We start from the raw sequence: 13,713 nt of genomic DNA, 5'->3' as shown, positions 1-13,713 counted from the left end.
ATAATGTACTGTGCATCTAATGCTTGTCTGGATCTCATTGATTGAATAATCACTTATAATGCACACCCTATGGCTATACTATACATGGAAAAAATGTGACCTCTTTAAAAAAAGTATTCAGTGTCAGAACTGAATAAAGAACCAGTGAGAAACGACAAGTCAGTCAGTGTTAGTGCAGGTTCTAAAGCTGGGTGCCCACCGGAGGATCCTCCGATCCTCTGATGGGTCAGTCCGAAACTAACAGTATTCGACTTGATAATGTGAACAGAGCCTATATGTTTCACAGTCTACAGTGCAAGATTGATGTTGGATTAATATAAGCTATTACTGTATTCTACATCACAGTCCTCTACGCTGAGATATTAATAAATGTAACCTCCGCACACATAAAGTGAAACTAGCTGTAGCGTAACTGCAACAATAACAAAACAAAGTTTCCTAACCACGAAACTTCACACTTAACAGTGCTTTATTTTTCGCTGTGAACAATAAATGACCCGACGTCCCTGGAGTGCATGATGTGGAGCGGAGAGCAAATCCGACAGACTTTTCAATAGTTGTTTCTGTTTTTGAAAGTCTAAAAGAGCAACACACGTTAATTTCCACATTGTGATTCGACACATGGCCCAACAAAGGACCCCCTCCTTTGAAATGTTATTATTCTGTCATGAGTACTCCTTCGGCCAGGATATTACTTCATTTCCACCTTTTGTTTGGGGCAGAATGCGAATGATGCTCTTTCAGCAATATACTCTCCCTTGCACTCCCTGCTGCAGCCTTACATAAATATACAACACCAGTCTCGGCCTATAACTCACTTCAGGGCTGGAAAAATAGTGACTTCCTTTATTGGTCATATTCTCCTGTAATTCCCAACAGCTGTATGTTCTCACCTCAGAGGATCCTTATCTTCAAGTTTCCATTTGTCTCAGCACAATTCTAGAGGAGTGCCAATAAAATTATTCCCATTTTTATAACCCCTGAGAACGAAGGGAGAAGGCTTTATATAAAAATACCATGTCTGTTATACACAACTATTATTTACATGGGCTTTAATGAACAGCGCTGGGAATGACATTCCATAACCTTTATTACTGACCACGTCAGAGCCAAACAATTAGATTCTTTTTTAACAATCCCTCTCGTGAGAAATTGTATTCTCTTCTTTTTTTGAGATGCTAAATTGTACCGTCAGATCGTTACAATTTTACAGAGACAACGCTTGGATAGGAGCTAAGCTGTTATTGCATTCCTTTTATGATTGGGTCAGGTAACCATTTTGTCCGTTTAGTATCCATTTTAGTGCCCCAAGATCTGAATCCCACCAATTTTTTTTTCACGAAACATAGAGTACAGTGAGGTTCTATGGTGAAATTTGGTTTTGTAAAACTGGCAGTGGGGTGGTCTATTATTAAAGGGGTATTCCAGGCTAACTTATTAAAGCAAATGTACCACTCGGCACATTGCTTTGTGTTTTTTACATGGATCGACACCGGGAATGCCTTTGCTACAATCCACTGCCTAGTTTACGTGCACAGCGCCAGTCTATTGCAGAGCATTGGCCGGCAAGAAGTACTGGGGGCAGCCCCCCCTCCCCTCTATAATGTAGCTGTGTCACAGAGGGGAAATTTAAGAAATAAAGGAGAAGACAGCATGTCCAAAAGAAGTGGGTGGTTTAATATCACATCAGTGTGCGACATTTTGGAATGTGTCAGCCTTTTTTAAGCAGAGGGGAAATTATCACTGCAAAACCCGTTCCCCCCCCCCCAGTGTTTCATACCAGGCTGGTGCTTGAAAATAGAGGAACCGGGAACCGAGTGGCGGTTCAAAAAAGAACTGCGGCACCAGCATCCCTGCGCCAGTCTTTTCATGTAAAAAAACACAAAGCTACTGTATGTATATTTATGTATGATATTATGCACACCAGTAAAAGAAGCTTGACATGTGAGTCAGAATGGATGTTATGTCAGCCCGACATCGCACCTACTGCTGGCAGGGCTGGAAACTAGAGCATGAGCAGTTCCATGGTTTTGAGCCACCATCTCTACCGTGTCTGCATCCTTGGTTGTAAACAAATCAGCATGTGACTGCCATAAGGAGGGGGTGAATAATGCGTAACGTACACATCTGTATAATATAAAGAGAGGCTTATTTTAAATGTTTTTTAAGTTTTGACCCCATGGGTCACTGTCCCTAGATGACCCTGGGTTTACCGGTACGTTCTGGGCCTTGAAGCGCGCTCCGAGAGCAGCGCGCTTCATAGGAGGTGGTGCAGTGAGCAGCCTGACCCTCACCGTTAATGACAGGCTGCAGCGATCATTCTTCAGCATGTCATTAACCCCTTAAACAGTGCGACCACGGCGTTTAACCCCTAGACGACCCTGGACGTAGGGTTACGTCATGGAAGTCTGTCCCCAGACGACCCATGACGTAACTGTACGTCCTGGGTGTTTCTCCCGCTATGAAGCGCGCTCCGGAGCGGAGCTCGCTTCATAGGAGGTGGGGGCCGGCTGCAGTGAGCAGCCGGGACCTCACCGGTAATGACACGCTGCAGCGATCGCGCTGCCGCGTGTCATTAACCCCTTAAACGCCGTCCCAATCGGTAAAACGGACTGCCGGAGGTCTCTCACCTGCCTCCGTGCGGTCCGATCGGCGATCTGCTACACTGAGCCTGCACAGGCAGACTCAATGAGCAGATCGCCGATAACACTGATCAATGCTATGCCTATGGCATAGCAATGGTCAGTGTAGAAATCCAAGTAGTACATGTAGAAGTCCCCCAAAGGGACTTCAAATGTGTAAAAAAAAAAAAGTTCAAAACACTATTACACTACCCCAAAACCCCTCCCCCAATAAAAGTTGAAATCACCCCCCCTTTCCCATTATATAAATAAAACATATAAAAATAAATAGCGCATGGATGCTCCCGTATCAGAGCTCTGCGGCCGGAAAGATCATCTGGCCAGTACTTCCGGCCAGGATGATCCGTGCAGAGATCGGCCATTCCGTGACCTGTCCGGAGTCACGGAACGGCCGGTCTCTCACGTTGTGTGAACATAGCCTTAATCTGAACTAATACGTTTTGTCTTAAGTTTCCATGTCCTGTAGTGGCGTAGTCCTCACCTATGGTTTCTGCAAACATTCTGTTTCAAGTTCCTGACCGGCACTGGACGCCCATGCACCCTTTATAATAATGAACTTGTACTTATGCAGAGCTGAGCTGAATCTTTTTGTTTTATATTTGTAATTTTGAAGCAAGCAATTGATTATCGAGTCCATTTCACCATATATTTATAGCTGGGACTATAGTGGAGGTCCAATCCTGAAATATCTTCAGGCTACATGCTAATACTGCTTGGTAATTTTTATTCACAGTATAACCTCGGGTCTTTAGGCAATTCTCCCCATCCAATGTCCTTTAATGTATGCAAGAAATTCCCACAAAATCTGATTAGCTAGTTACAAAAAAAAAAGAAAAAAAGCTTCCTAGAGGCTTCTAAGTATAGTTAGAAGAGAAATGAGAAGCAGGAAGAAAGTGACTTTTAATTAAAGGGATTTTCCAGGCATTTAACATGGATGGCCTATCCACAGGACAGGCCATCAATGTCTGATCGGTGGGGATGCTGGGGTTAGCTATTAAGCAGAGCCCTGGCTCTAGCACATGCATGCATGGCTTAAATTACCTGGCTGCATTCATTGCGTAGTTGTGGCGCTAGGTTACTGGAGTGCAGCTTCCATTCACCTCAATGGGTGCTGAACTGCAGTAACTCGGTGAAAACAGTACAAAATGAACAAAGATTAAATGCACCACATCCATACAGCTGACCAGCAGAGGTGTTGGGTGTCTACACTAGGTGTAGGTTATCAGACATTGATGGCCTATCTCTTGGATGAACCATTAATGTTGAAGGGGTACTTCAACATAAGGTAAAAATAAACCAGCTGCAGAAGCATACAGAATTGCTTACCTGTCCCAACCAGTTACGAAACAACCAAAACTAAATTTGGGGGTCTTTGTTCTGTATTTTGTGGTTGACCTCCCTGGTTGAGCAGTTGCTCGGTACTTTCTAGAGTTCTAGAATGCATTGGCCACATAGGATGCTGTATTCTCTACCTGTAACTCCAATATTGGAATAAAGTAAATTTCTACCGTTATGGATCATCATGGAAACCATCATTACGGTATCATCATAGCTCTTTCAAAGAGACACGTGGGAGGAATGGCATGTTAATCTTTTCAATCTCTGAACATTCAATGAAATAATAGATGTCTTTGAATAATGGAATGGACTAACAAGACCGGTGATGTACATCTATGTATTCCTCTCTGTCACAGCCTCTGATATGTGTCAAACTACTCCGGAGAAAATGTTTCTTTTTCAAATAAACTGGTTGTCCCAAAGATTTGTAAATTATTCTATTTAAAAATCTCAAGCCTTCCAGTACTTATGAGCTGCTATATGTCCTGCAGGAATTGACGTATTCTTTCCGGTCAGACACGGTTCTCTCTGCTGCCACCTTTTATTTGTCAATAACTGTTCAAAGAAATAGAGTGTCCTATGGGGATTTACTACTGCACGGGACAGTTCCTGTCACGGACAGTGGTGGCAGCAGAGAGCAATGTGTCAGACTGGAAAGAAAATTCCACTTCCTGCAGGACATACATGAGTTGATAAGCACTAGAAGGATTGTGATTTTTAAATAGAAGTAATTTACAAACCTGTATGCCAGTTTATGCCATTTTTTTTTTCATTTACCGGAGTACCTCTTTCCCCTTCCTGACCTAACCCACACAATGTTAGCTGATTCATGATTTGCCATCCTACTTTGTCTCCCTTTCCCCTCACTCATTCTCACTTCCTCTTTTGTCTCCTTGTTCCTTTAATCGTTGAATGAAACAGTTTTTGCTGCAGACCTGAGCTGAACCCAATTTTCAACCTTCCAATTGCCTTATTTCTCTTTTTAGGCACACCTATAGATCTCTACTACTATAAATATCTACTATAGTGTTTAAAGGTGGATTACCTGGGGTTAGGAATAAATTACTGTCCTTAACCTAAATTTGCCCTTATATTACCAAACATATAAACCATACATAATGCATTATTTTGCATGTAAATCCACAATCACTCTCAAAATGCAAAAATGCAATGCAATGCTGTCTTTTTGGCTTGTCCATAATCACTCTCAGTCAACATCCTTGTGCGATGGATGGTCATTGATTGATGATTGGGGGTAAAAGTCATTTTCATTTTCATAAGGTTTCTCATCCTCCTGGACAATGCATAAGCTCCAAACTTGTTTTGACTGAAAATCAGAACTAAGCATGACATATAAGTCAATAAAATAAAAATATGCAACCATCATCTTGCTGCCATGTCCATCATTGGTACCACGTGCATGAGCAACATGATCTGAATAAAGAAACTCCAATCCTTATTTCAATATTTAGGTAGATATTGTATGGGAAATGTATATCTATCTAGTAATAATGTTTATGTCGTTTACTAGGGCAAAAATATTACTACAGCTTTAACATATTCTATGGTACTTGAGAGGCGGGTGAGGTAGGGACAAGACAAAACAGTAAACCCTGATACTGAGCCCACCCACTGTCCCTACCTATTTGCCTCAAATGGCCCTGAGCGGCAGCGGACAACCAAAAAGGTGGTCCCTGTACTAGTATAGATGCAAACACGGAACAAGCCACAAAAAAACACAAAGGGAAAGTAGACAAGCCAAAGTCCTAACCAAACAGGCAATGTGATACTAAGTCAGGTAACAATCGGATAGTCGGAGGTCAGGCGGAGGGTCAGACAACAGGTCAAAACGAGCATAAGGATTAGGTATGGGGATTGCAGGAATAGAGAGGCAGAGCTGGGATCAGGGTATAAACCTAAATAGCCAGCGCTGAGAGACTGGCTCAGCTTTCTTTTATGAGGATCAAGAGCCCGGTCGGGATCCCCATTGGACCGGAGCTCTGATCCTCCAGGTACACATAGGCAGAGAAGAACATCAATCAAACAGACTTGCTTAGCTGCGGCAATCAAGGCTGGGAGAGTTCAGTGGTAATGCTTGCATTGCCGGAAGCTGAGAAGTAATCGGGTGTGTCGCACAGAAGCAAAAACGAGGCCCACTTCACACCAGGCTACTGCACATTCCTGACAGATACTGTGATCAGATTCTGGGTCATGTATGTATGTATGTATGTATGTATGGCATTGTGAGCTGTACTGTTAGTTGTACACGCGATGAGATAGTACTCTACAAGGCAAAGCCTTGATCTTTTACCCTGTTTATCCCTGTATTGCCCCTATATCAGTAAAATAAATTTAAAAAAGTGAAACCAGAAATAGCTCATAAATGTGGTGTTTATAACCACCAAAAGATTGATGGAATTAAGATTCTACTATACACATTAGTCTCTGTTGTGAATGCCAGTCATGATCTGATAAACCATCTGTATGTATTAGTATCTCGCCTGATCCCTCCATGCACAAGAGCATTTGGGCACAAAGGGTCGTGTTTTCTGAATAAAGGAGGGATAAGTCATTGCCAGACTATTCTTACTTGCACTTGCTGATTCAACACTCACAGAATCTCTCATTCTAGTGAGGAGGTAGGAAATGTAACAAAAAATGTATAGTAATACTGAGTACTTTAGTAGCTCTAAAACTTTTGAAGGCTATGGACATTTTGTAACTAGAGATAAGTTACAAGTTCAAAATACAATACGAGTAGACCGCGATGCTCCACTATTCGATTGAATATCAAATCCCATTAAAATCTATGGGGAAAAAATGCTTGTGATTTGGGGATCTCCAAGTGGTTGAACTTAAATTTCCAAGACCACCATGACACCTCAGAAAATGATGAAAACACCTCTGGAATGCAACTGGGATAGCTGGGGAAGCATGCATGGGTGCATCAAAGACGCCAGAGTTGCAGCATTATGCCACTATCACAGCCTCTCAACAATACACTTCAAACACTCTCAGTATACAGCCATATACCCAATATATATGATTTTTTAGAAAAGCCTTCAGGCAACAGGCGTTCCAATGGTTAATGTTACGCACAGAACGCAAAACAGTAGTACAATTTTTTTTTTGCACACTCTCAGAATACAGCCGTATACCCTATATCTGAAGCTTTCACCAAGTAGATACAATGCAGCTAATTCCTCACAGTGTACTCCAGCTGCCTGCCTATCTGAACACACTGATGTGCTGCTAGCCAGTTTAATAGCTGTATATATATGTGTGATGAAGCTCTGCTATCTATAATTTAAAGGGAACCTGTCACCCCTCGTGCCGGGGTGACAGGCTCCCGACCCCCCGCTGGAGCACCCTATACTCACCTGATCCCGCTGGGTCCCGCTTCTGGAGGTGGTCGGGTGACTGAGATATGAGCGCCCAAAGCCCGGCGCGCGCTCCTCAGATGAGTCCAATGCTCATAGAGAATGACGGAGCGTCAGACTTGCCTGTCATTCTCTATGAGCGTTGGACTCATCTGAGGAGCGCGCACGCCGGGCTTTGGGCGCTCATATATGTCACCCGACCACCTCCAGAAGCGGCACCCGGCGGGATCAGGTGAGTATAGGGTGCTCCAGCGGGGGGTCGGGAGCCTGTCATCCCCCGGCACAGGGGGTGACAGGTCCTCTTTAAGCTCTAACAAAGGCTTTTGGGAGTCCCTTCTGCCTAAAATCACCTAAAAAACACCTACCTCTACCTGCTACACACTGTCTCGTTGTCTAGCTCGAAGTAGCACCTGAAACCAAATCTGAAAACCACTATTCTTGTACTTTGAAGGTCACATGGTTTAGTCAGCCAATGAATGCAGACACTTTTTTTTCACGGCCTGTGTGCTCCTAGTGCCTGTCACAGATGAATGGATGTCATGGATTTGCTCAAAGAACTTTATTTCCCCCAAAGTAAATTGGTTGCAAAACCTGTTTTTTTTTCTGATAAGGAAAGAACTGAAGGGTCACATTTTTATGCACTTAAACTTGATGTATTTCTGTAGGTATCATTACTGGACATCTCCAACATATTCTTTAGAGTGTGCTGTTCAATCATTTCCACAGCCTATGCTAATATCAATATTTGATGTTCATTATATTACAATTAGGCTTAAAGTGTACCTGTCGTTAAAACTTAAAGTGCACCTGTCGTGATAACTTTCAAAATCTAAATCAACAGTAGATGTGATATAAAGCAAATGTACAATTTACATTCATTTTTAGTTATCATGGAGAACAAGGCACTTCCTGTTTTCTGACTTTCTTTCTCAAAAAACAGGAAAGAGTCAGAAAACAGGAAGTCCTGTGTATCCCAACAAAATAACTGACAGATCAGTTCTTGAATTTCATATGTAGTCAACATTTTGAAAGCCCTCCCAACATTGTCATGTCTATATCTTTTTACAATAAGGCTCTAAATTAATGGACTTCAAACTTGTGCTGGCCACAACTTCAAAGCGCACTCAATACGCCTGCATAGTGCAGAATGCAGTGATGCAAGAGGGGTAAGAGCAATGAATGTCCAATAAGATGTCAATAGAAAAAAAAGCAGCCATGGTGGAGTGTGCCAATGGGCTGTAGGCAAAAGCACAGTGATCTTCAGTAGGTTGGTGAGGCAAGGTGCAGAGGAGCCACTGTTAGACTGTTGGTAGGCCAAAAGAAGAGACCAGTAAAAGTGAGAAAGAGTGAGAAAGAGGAAGAGAGAGGGAGGGAGATAAAGAGGCCACGTTATAGTGGGAGACTGACTGCCCTGAGATCTAGTTAACGGGACTCACATCTAAGATCAGACTACCAGGCTGGTCTGTGAAAGAGGTACGGTGACCAGTTGAATAAATTTTCTCTAAAGGGTAGCTTCACATACCGTATCGCAGTGGATTTTCTGCTGTGGATCCGCAGCAGATTTGATCTCAATAAAAGAACACAGCATCAAATCTGCACCATCAAATCTGCTGCAGATCTTGTACGTTTTAATTCCCCCCTTTGCAATACGGTGTGTGTGAAGCTACTCTTAAGGTGTCACTGTCGTTTAAATTTTTTTGGCAGAAATCAATAGTACAGGCGATTTTAAAAAACGTTGTAATTGGGTTTATTAGCCGAAAAATGTATTTTTTATCATGAAAAAGCAGTTTGAAGCTCTCCCTCCCTGTCTTTATTGTTCTCTTATGGAGAGAGGAGGGGTGAAGGGAGACGAGGCACCAAAACAAGACAACAAAAAGTTAATTTACATCATGGGCTACCTCCTCTGACAGTCAGCACTAACCTCTCTGACCTCTGAATACCAACTTCACACAGCCCCCAGCTGTGTAATTCTTTGTTCTCTGCTCTCTGCTGGTGACTAATCTCCCTCCTCCCTCCACCCCACTCCCCTTTCCATAGGTTAAACAGGGCTTAACTGATGTAAAAGAGTCGAGATTTCATAATAACGAATAGTGGATGAGAGAGAGGGGGGACCTGGGGAAAGTCTTTTTTTTTTTATAAATGTAATTTTTATTAGAATTTTTCAGTATAAACATACAAAAGTACAAAAGAATATCAACATAGTAATGCAGCTTAGCCTGGGAAAGTCTTTTTGAATGCACATACAGTGGTACCTTGGTTTAAGAGTAACTTGGTTTAAGAGCGTTTTGGTTTAAGAGCTCGCAGTTTTTCAAAATTGTGACTTGGTTTTAGACCATTGCTTTGGTTTAAGAGCTCCCTGTACTGGGTGGGAGCGCAAGTGGAGGAGGGGCATGGTCTGCATAGCGGAGTCTACAGCCCTGTACTCTGACCCAGGAAGTCTCCCTCACCTTCCAAATCATAGCAGATCCACTTCAGGCTGGGGATCACATCAGGGGACAGGACTGTGGAGGTAATCTCTCCATAGCTGTAACCCCTCTCTCCCCGGACAGAGAGTGCTGCATTTATGTGCCCACATTGTGTTTCCCATACTCTCCAATACTGTACAGTAACTTATAATATCACATATTCTGCTGTTTCTGAATGTTTGTTTCATCTGTCCTACATGTTATTCAGAATAAAAAATCATTACTTTTGGGGTGTGGAACCAATTGTCTGCATTTCTATATTTTCTCATGGGAAAATTTGCCTTGGTTTAGAGTGGATTTGGTATGCAAGCACAGTCCCGGAACGAATTATGCTGGTAATCCAAGCAATCTGGCTACGTACGGACCGCAAACTTACGCCCGTAATCTACTTACGCTTCCCGAGCGCCCTACGTAGCGATCTGACAGCGGTCTTTTACTTGGAAATCTTCGCCTAGCCCCGGACACCCCACAGAATCTTTTGGATTGGCCAAGAAAAGTGAAAAATGAAGAAATCGCCACTACGTACGGGACCGCATGTTACGCTACGGGCGTAAGTTACAGCATTTTTGTCCTCAAACAATGGTCTGGTTCATTTTTTACGGCGCCGCGTACGATCCATGCGTAAGTTCGTACGTAGTGTGAACTGTGCAGCCGTACAGCGTATACTTTCTATTTTACGCAAACTACGTAAATCTCCGGGCGCTTATTCACGGAACGCGCTACGTCCGGAGACTTACGTAGTGTGAACATAGCCTCAAACTGTAAAGTTCAGGTTCAAACTGACCTGTATGAACATACTGTCCTTATTACTGGTGTTATAGTTACAAGTGAAGATGAGTGGACCGTCTGACTTTTGGTCTGACAGCATCGGTGCTCTCTCGTCATGCCTGTGATCCCGGCCGCATAGTTGCGATCCCGCAAATATGCGGCCAGGATATTCCAGGGATTTCAACATCGATTCCCTGGAATATCCTGGCCGCATATTCCCGGGAGCGCAACTATGTGGCCGGGATCACAGGCATGTCGAGATAGCAAACTGCTTTCGGACCAAAAGTCAGAACAGTTCGCTCATCTCTAGTTACAAGCTCAGTTCAACAATTTGTCATGCCACTGTGAGGAGGGAAAAAAGTAAGTTATCTTTTCATTGTTCAGGGGAGGCTTCCTTCACATATTTGGCTTTTTTGTCCTTTTAACCAAAGTTTAATCTAACATTTACTGGAATTTATATGATTTTGACTTTGATGGCAAGTGTTAACAACATTTTCCAAACCATCCACTGAGCCTTCCCTCAGATTGATAGTTCATTATTATATTTCATATAGCTTCTAAGCCCTTGTCATTCAGATATTAGCAAACCAGATAGTCTTCCTCCAGTCATATTCTGTTAGTTATGCATATGTATGCCCATTGTAATGTAATGCATATCACTCTGCACACATCCAGTTATTTCACTAAAAGTAACTCTCACATAGAGTTGCATTTCGCCCAGCATTGCATTTTACACTAGATTGCATTTAGGAGATTATGATAATGATTCTCATAACTCACAGTTAATGGTGTATTGCAGCCCATTAGAGAAATTGGTGCAATGGTGAGGGACCTGCTAAGATCTGTGAGAGAGGCGCTTCTTAGGAGTACCTTACTCTTGGTAGAGTAAGTGGGACAAAGCAAGGGCCTCATATTCTATTCTTGCACAGGACCTTTTTTGTGGTCTAAACCCACCCACATCTAGGTTTAACATAAGGTTAAAAAATTAAGATGTGCTTCTGTGACGACACACTGCATCATATTGTTCCTACACGTTCATTTAGAATGTTTTTCAAAAACAGAAAAAAATCACACAAAGGTAATATTTTATTATAGACCACAGTTAGGCAATGTTTTGACTTCAGCAACATGTCAGGGAAGGCGGACATTTTTCTTTAAATACATTTCCAAGAGAAGCAATGCCTTTTTTCTATGTAGATGAGCAAAGCAACCAGAAATTCATTTTGCGAGCCTTGCAAATTGTCAGTCAAACTATAACAGCGAAAACTATAGTATCTACAGTACTGGGACTATAACAGAAGGGCAAATTTCATGAAGCATGTTTTTGTAAAAATCTGAAAATGACAATTTAATCCAATCCCCACCATTCCTCTATGGTGGAGATGTATCTGGTGTAAAGTAGAATTGTCTTAGTTGCCCCTAGCAACAAATCAGATTCCACCTTTCATTTTCCAAAGAGTCTGTGAGGAATGAAAGGTGGAATCTGATTAGAGGCAACTAAGCCAGTTCTACTTTACACCAGTTTGACAAATCTGCCCCATGTCCCTAAACCGCTGTTAGTTTCTCCCTGTTCTGCTCTAACTGTCTGCTGCCGTCCTGCTCTCTCCTCCACACACAGCCGACTGGCCACCTTTGTTACCAAACCTCCTTATATAGAGGGGAAGGGGAGGTGCTGCATGACCCACAATAAGCCCTCCTCTCCTCTCTGTCCCTATATCACTCTGTTAGTCTCTCCTTGCTCTGCTCTAACTGCCTGCTGCGATCCTGCTCTCTCTTCCACACACAGCCGACTGGCTACCTCCATTACCGAACCTCCTTATGTAGAGTGGGAGGGGGAGGTGCAGACATCACAGAGGGGCCTGCAGCTTATTGGACGGGCACTGATGATTATGGTTAATCCTCTTCTCCTGCCAAGTTATGCTCCAAACAGCATGTGCGGCCGCTATTTGGTATTTTTGCTTATTTCCTTAACAAATCAGCGGAATTCGACTTTCCAGAACAAAGCATATTGACAGCGCAAATCGCAGCAAATCTTGATTTATACTTGATTTTACTTTTTTATTAAACTCCCAAATAGGAACTTGCCCATAAATATAAAAAAGTAGATATACTATAATAAAGATAATAAAAACCAAGCAATAACAAACAAAAAATAAAAATAAAAAAAATCTATAAGTCTCGAAGCAGTTAAATAATAACATCTACATCTTACCAACAGATGTGCCTGATGATAGAAGGTGGTTTCCATCATAAAAGTTTGTCCATCCAAAAACGCTATATTTATTCATTTTATCTCTTAATCAATAAAATTAAATGATCACTTTATGATGATTAAAAACCCAAGCCCGGCTTCTTGCAGTGAAATCACTATGTTGTGGTATGGTGGAGAATGTAATGTCTTGCATATGATGTATGATATTTTCTGGGAGTTCGGAGAGCAGACACATTAAGAAAATAGTGCTAATGATATTAAAGTGCTTTACAAGGCTTGCTGCAAAGAGCTGACAAACCTGTCAAGAGCATAATGTAGGAGACCATCGTAACATCTTCAGAAACCCATCCCTCCTCTACCCCATTTCACTGCAATCTCCTAATAATGGAGCTGCAATAAATTGTAGCCAGCAATGGGATAGAGCCATGGCTTTTCACCCCAATGTGAAGACATGATAAATATAAAAGAAAAGGGCTGTCAGTTTTGGCGCCCGAACCTTATTACAAAGTCTTAATCTTACTGGCCTCAGCACCTTTTATCATCGCCTTGTTATGAGCTGATGGCTTTTTTATTTGCTAGGAGATGGAGGATGTGTCATTTTCTGTCCTTTTATGAAGCCCAGCCTCTGTCCTCTTGGATATGTTTTTTTCCCCTCCCTTTTATATGTTTATCTGCTGTTAACTTCTGTGAAGTCATCTGGAACCAGTTTTATGGGTTAGAAATGGCTTCAGCTAGATATGGAGGCTGTTTGATGGCAGAAAATTTGGTCAATGGAGGTCTTGTCTGGTCACTATAAACCTTTTGCTACATTATAGATTTTGAGACAGTGCATTCTATTATTTATATCTGCTGCATTAAACATTGTTGCTGTTCCTTAAGCAGAGCTGCAGTTACTAAAAGAATAGGAA

The sequence above is a fragment of the Dendropsophus ebraccatus genome, chromosome 1, assembly GCF_027789765.1.
Source record: "Dendropsophus ebraccatus isolate aDenEbr1 chromosome 1, aDenEbr1.pat, whole genome shotgun sequence".
Lineage (NCBI taxonomy): Eukaryota > Metazoa > Chordata > Amphibia > Anura > Hylidae > Dendropsophus > Dendropsophus ebraccatus.
This window is presented reverse-complemented; position numbering follows the sequence as displayed.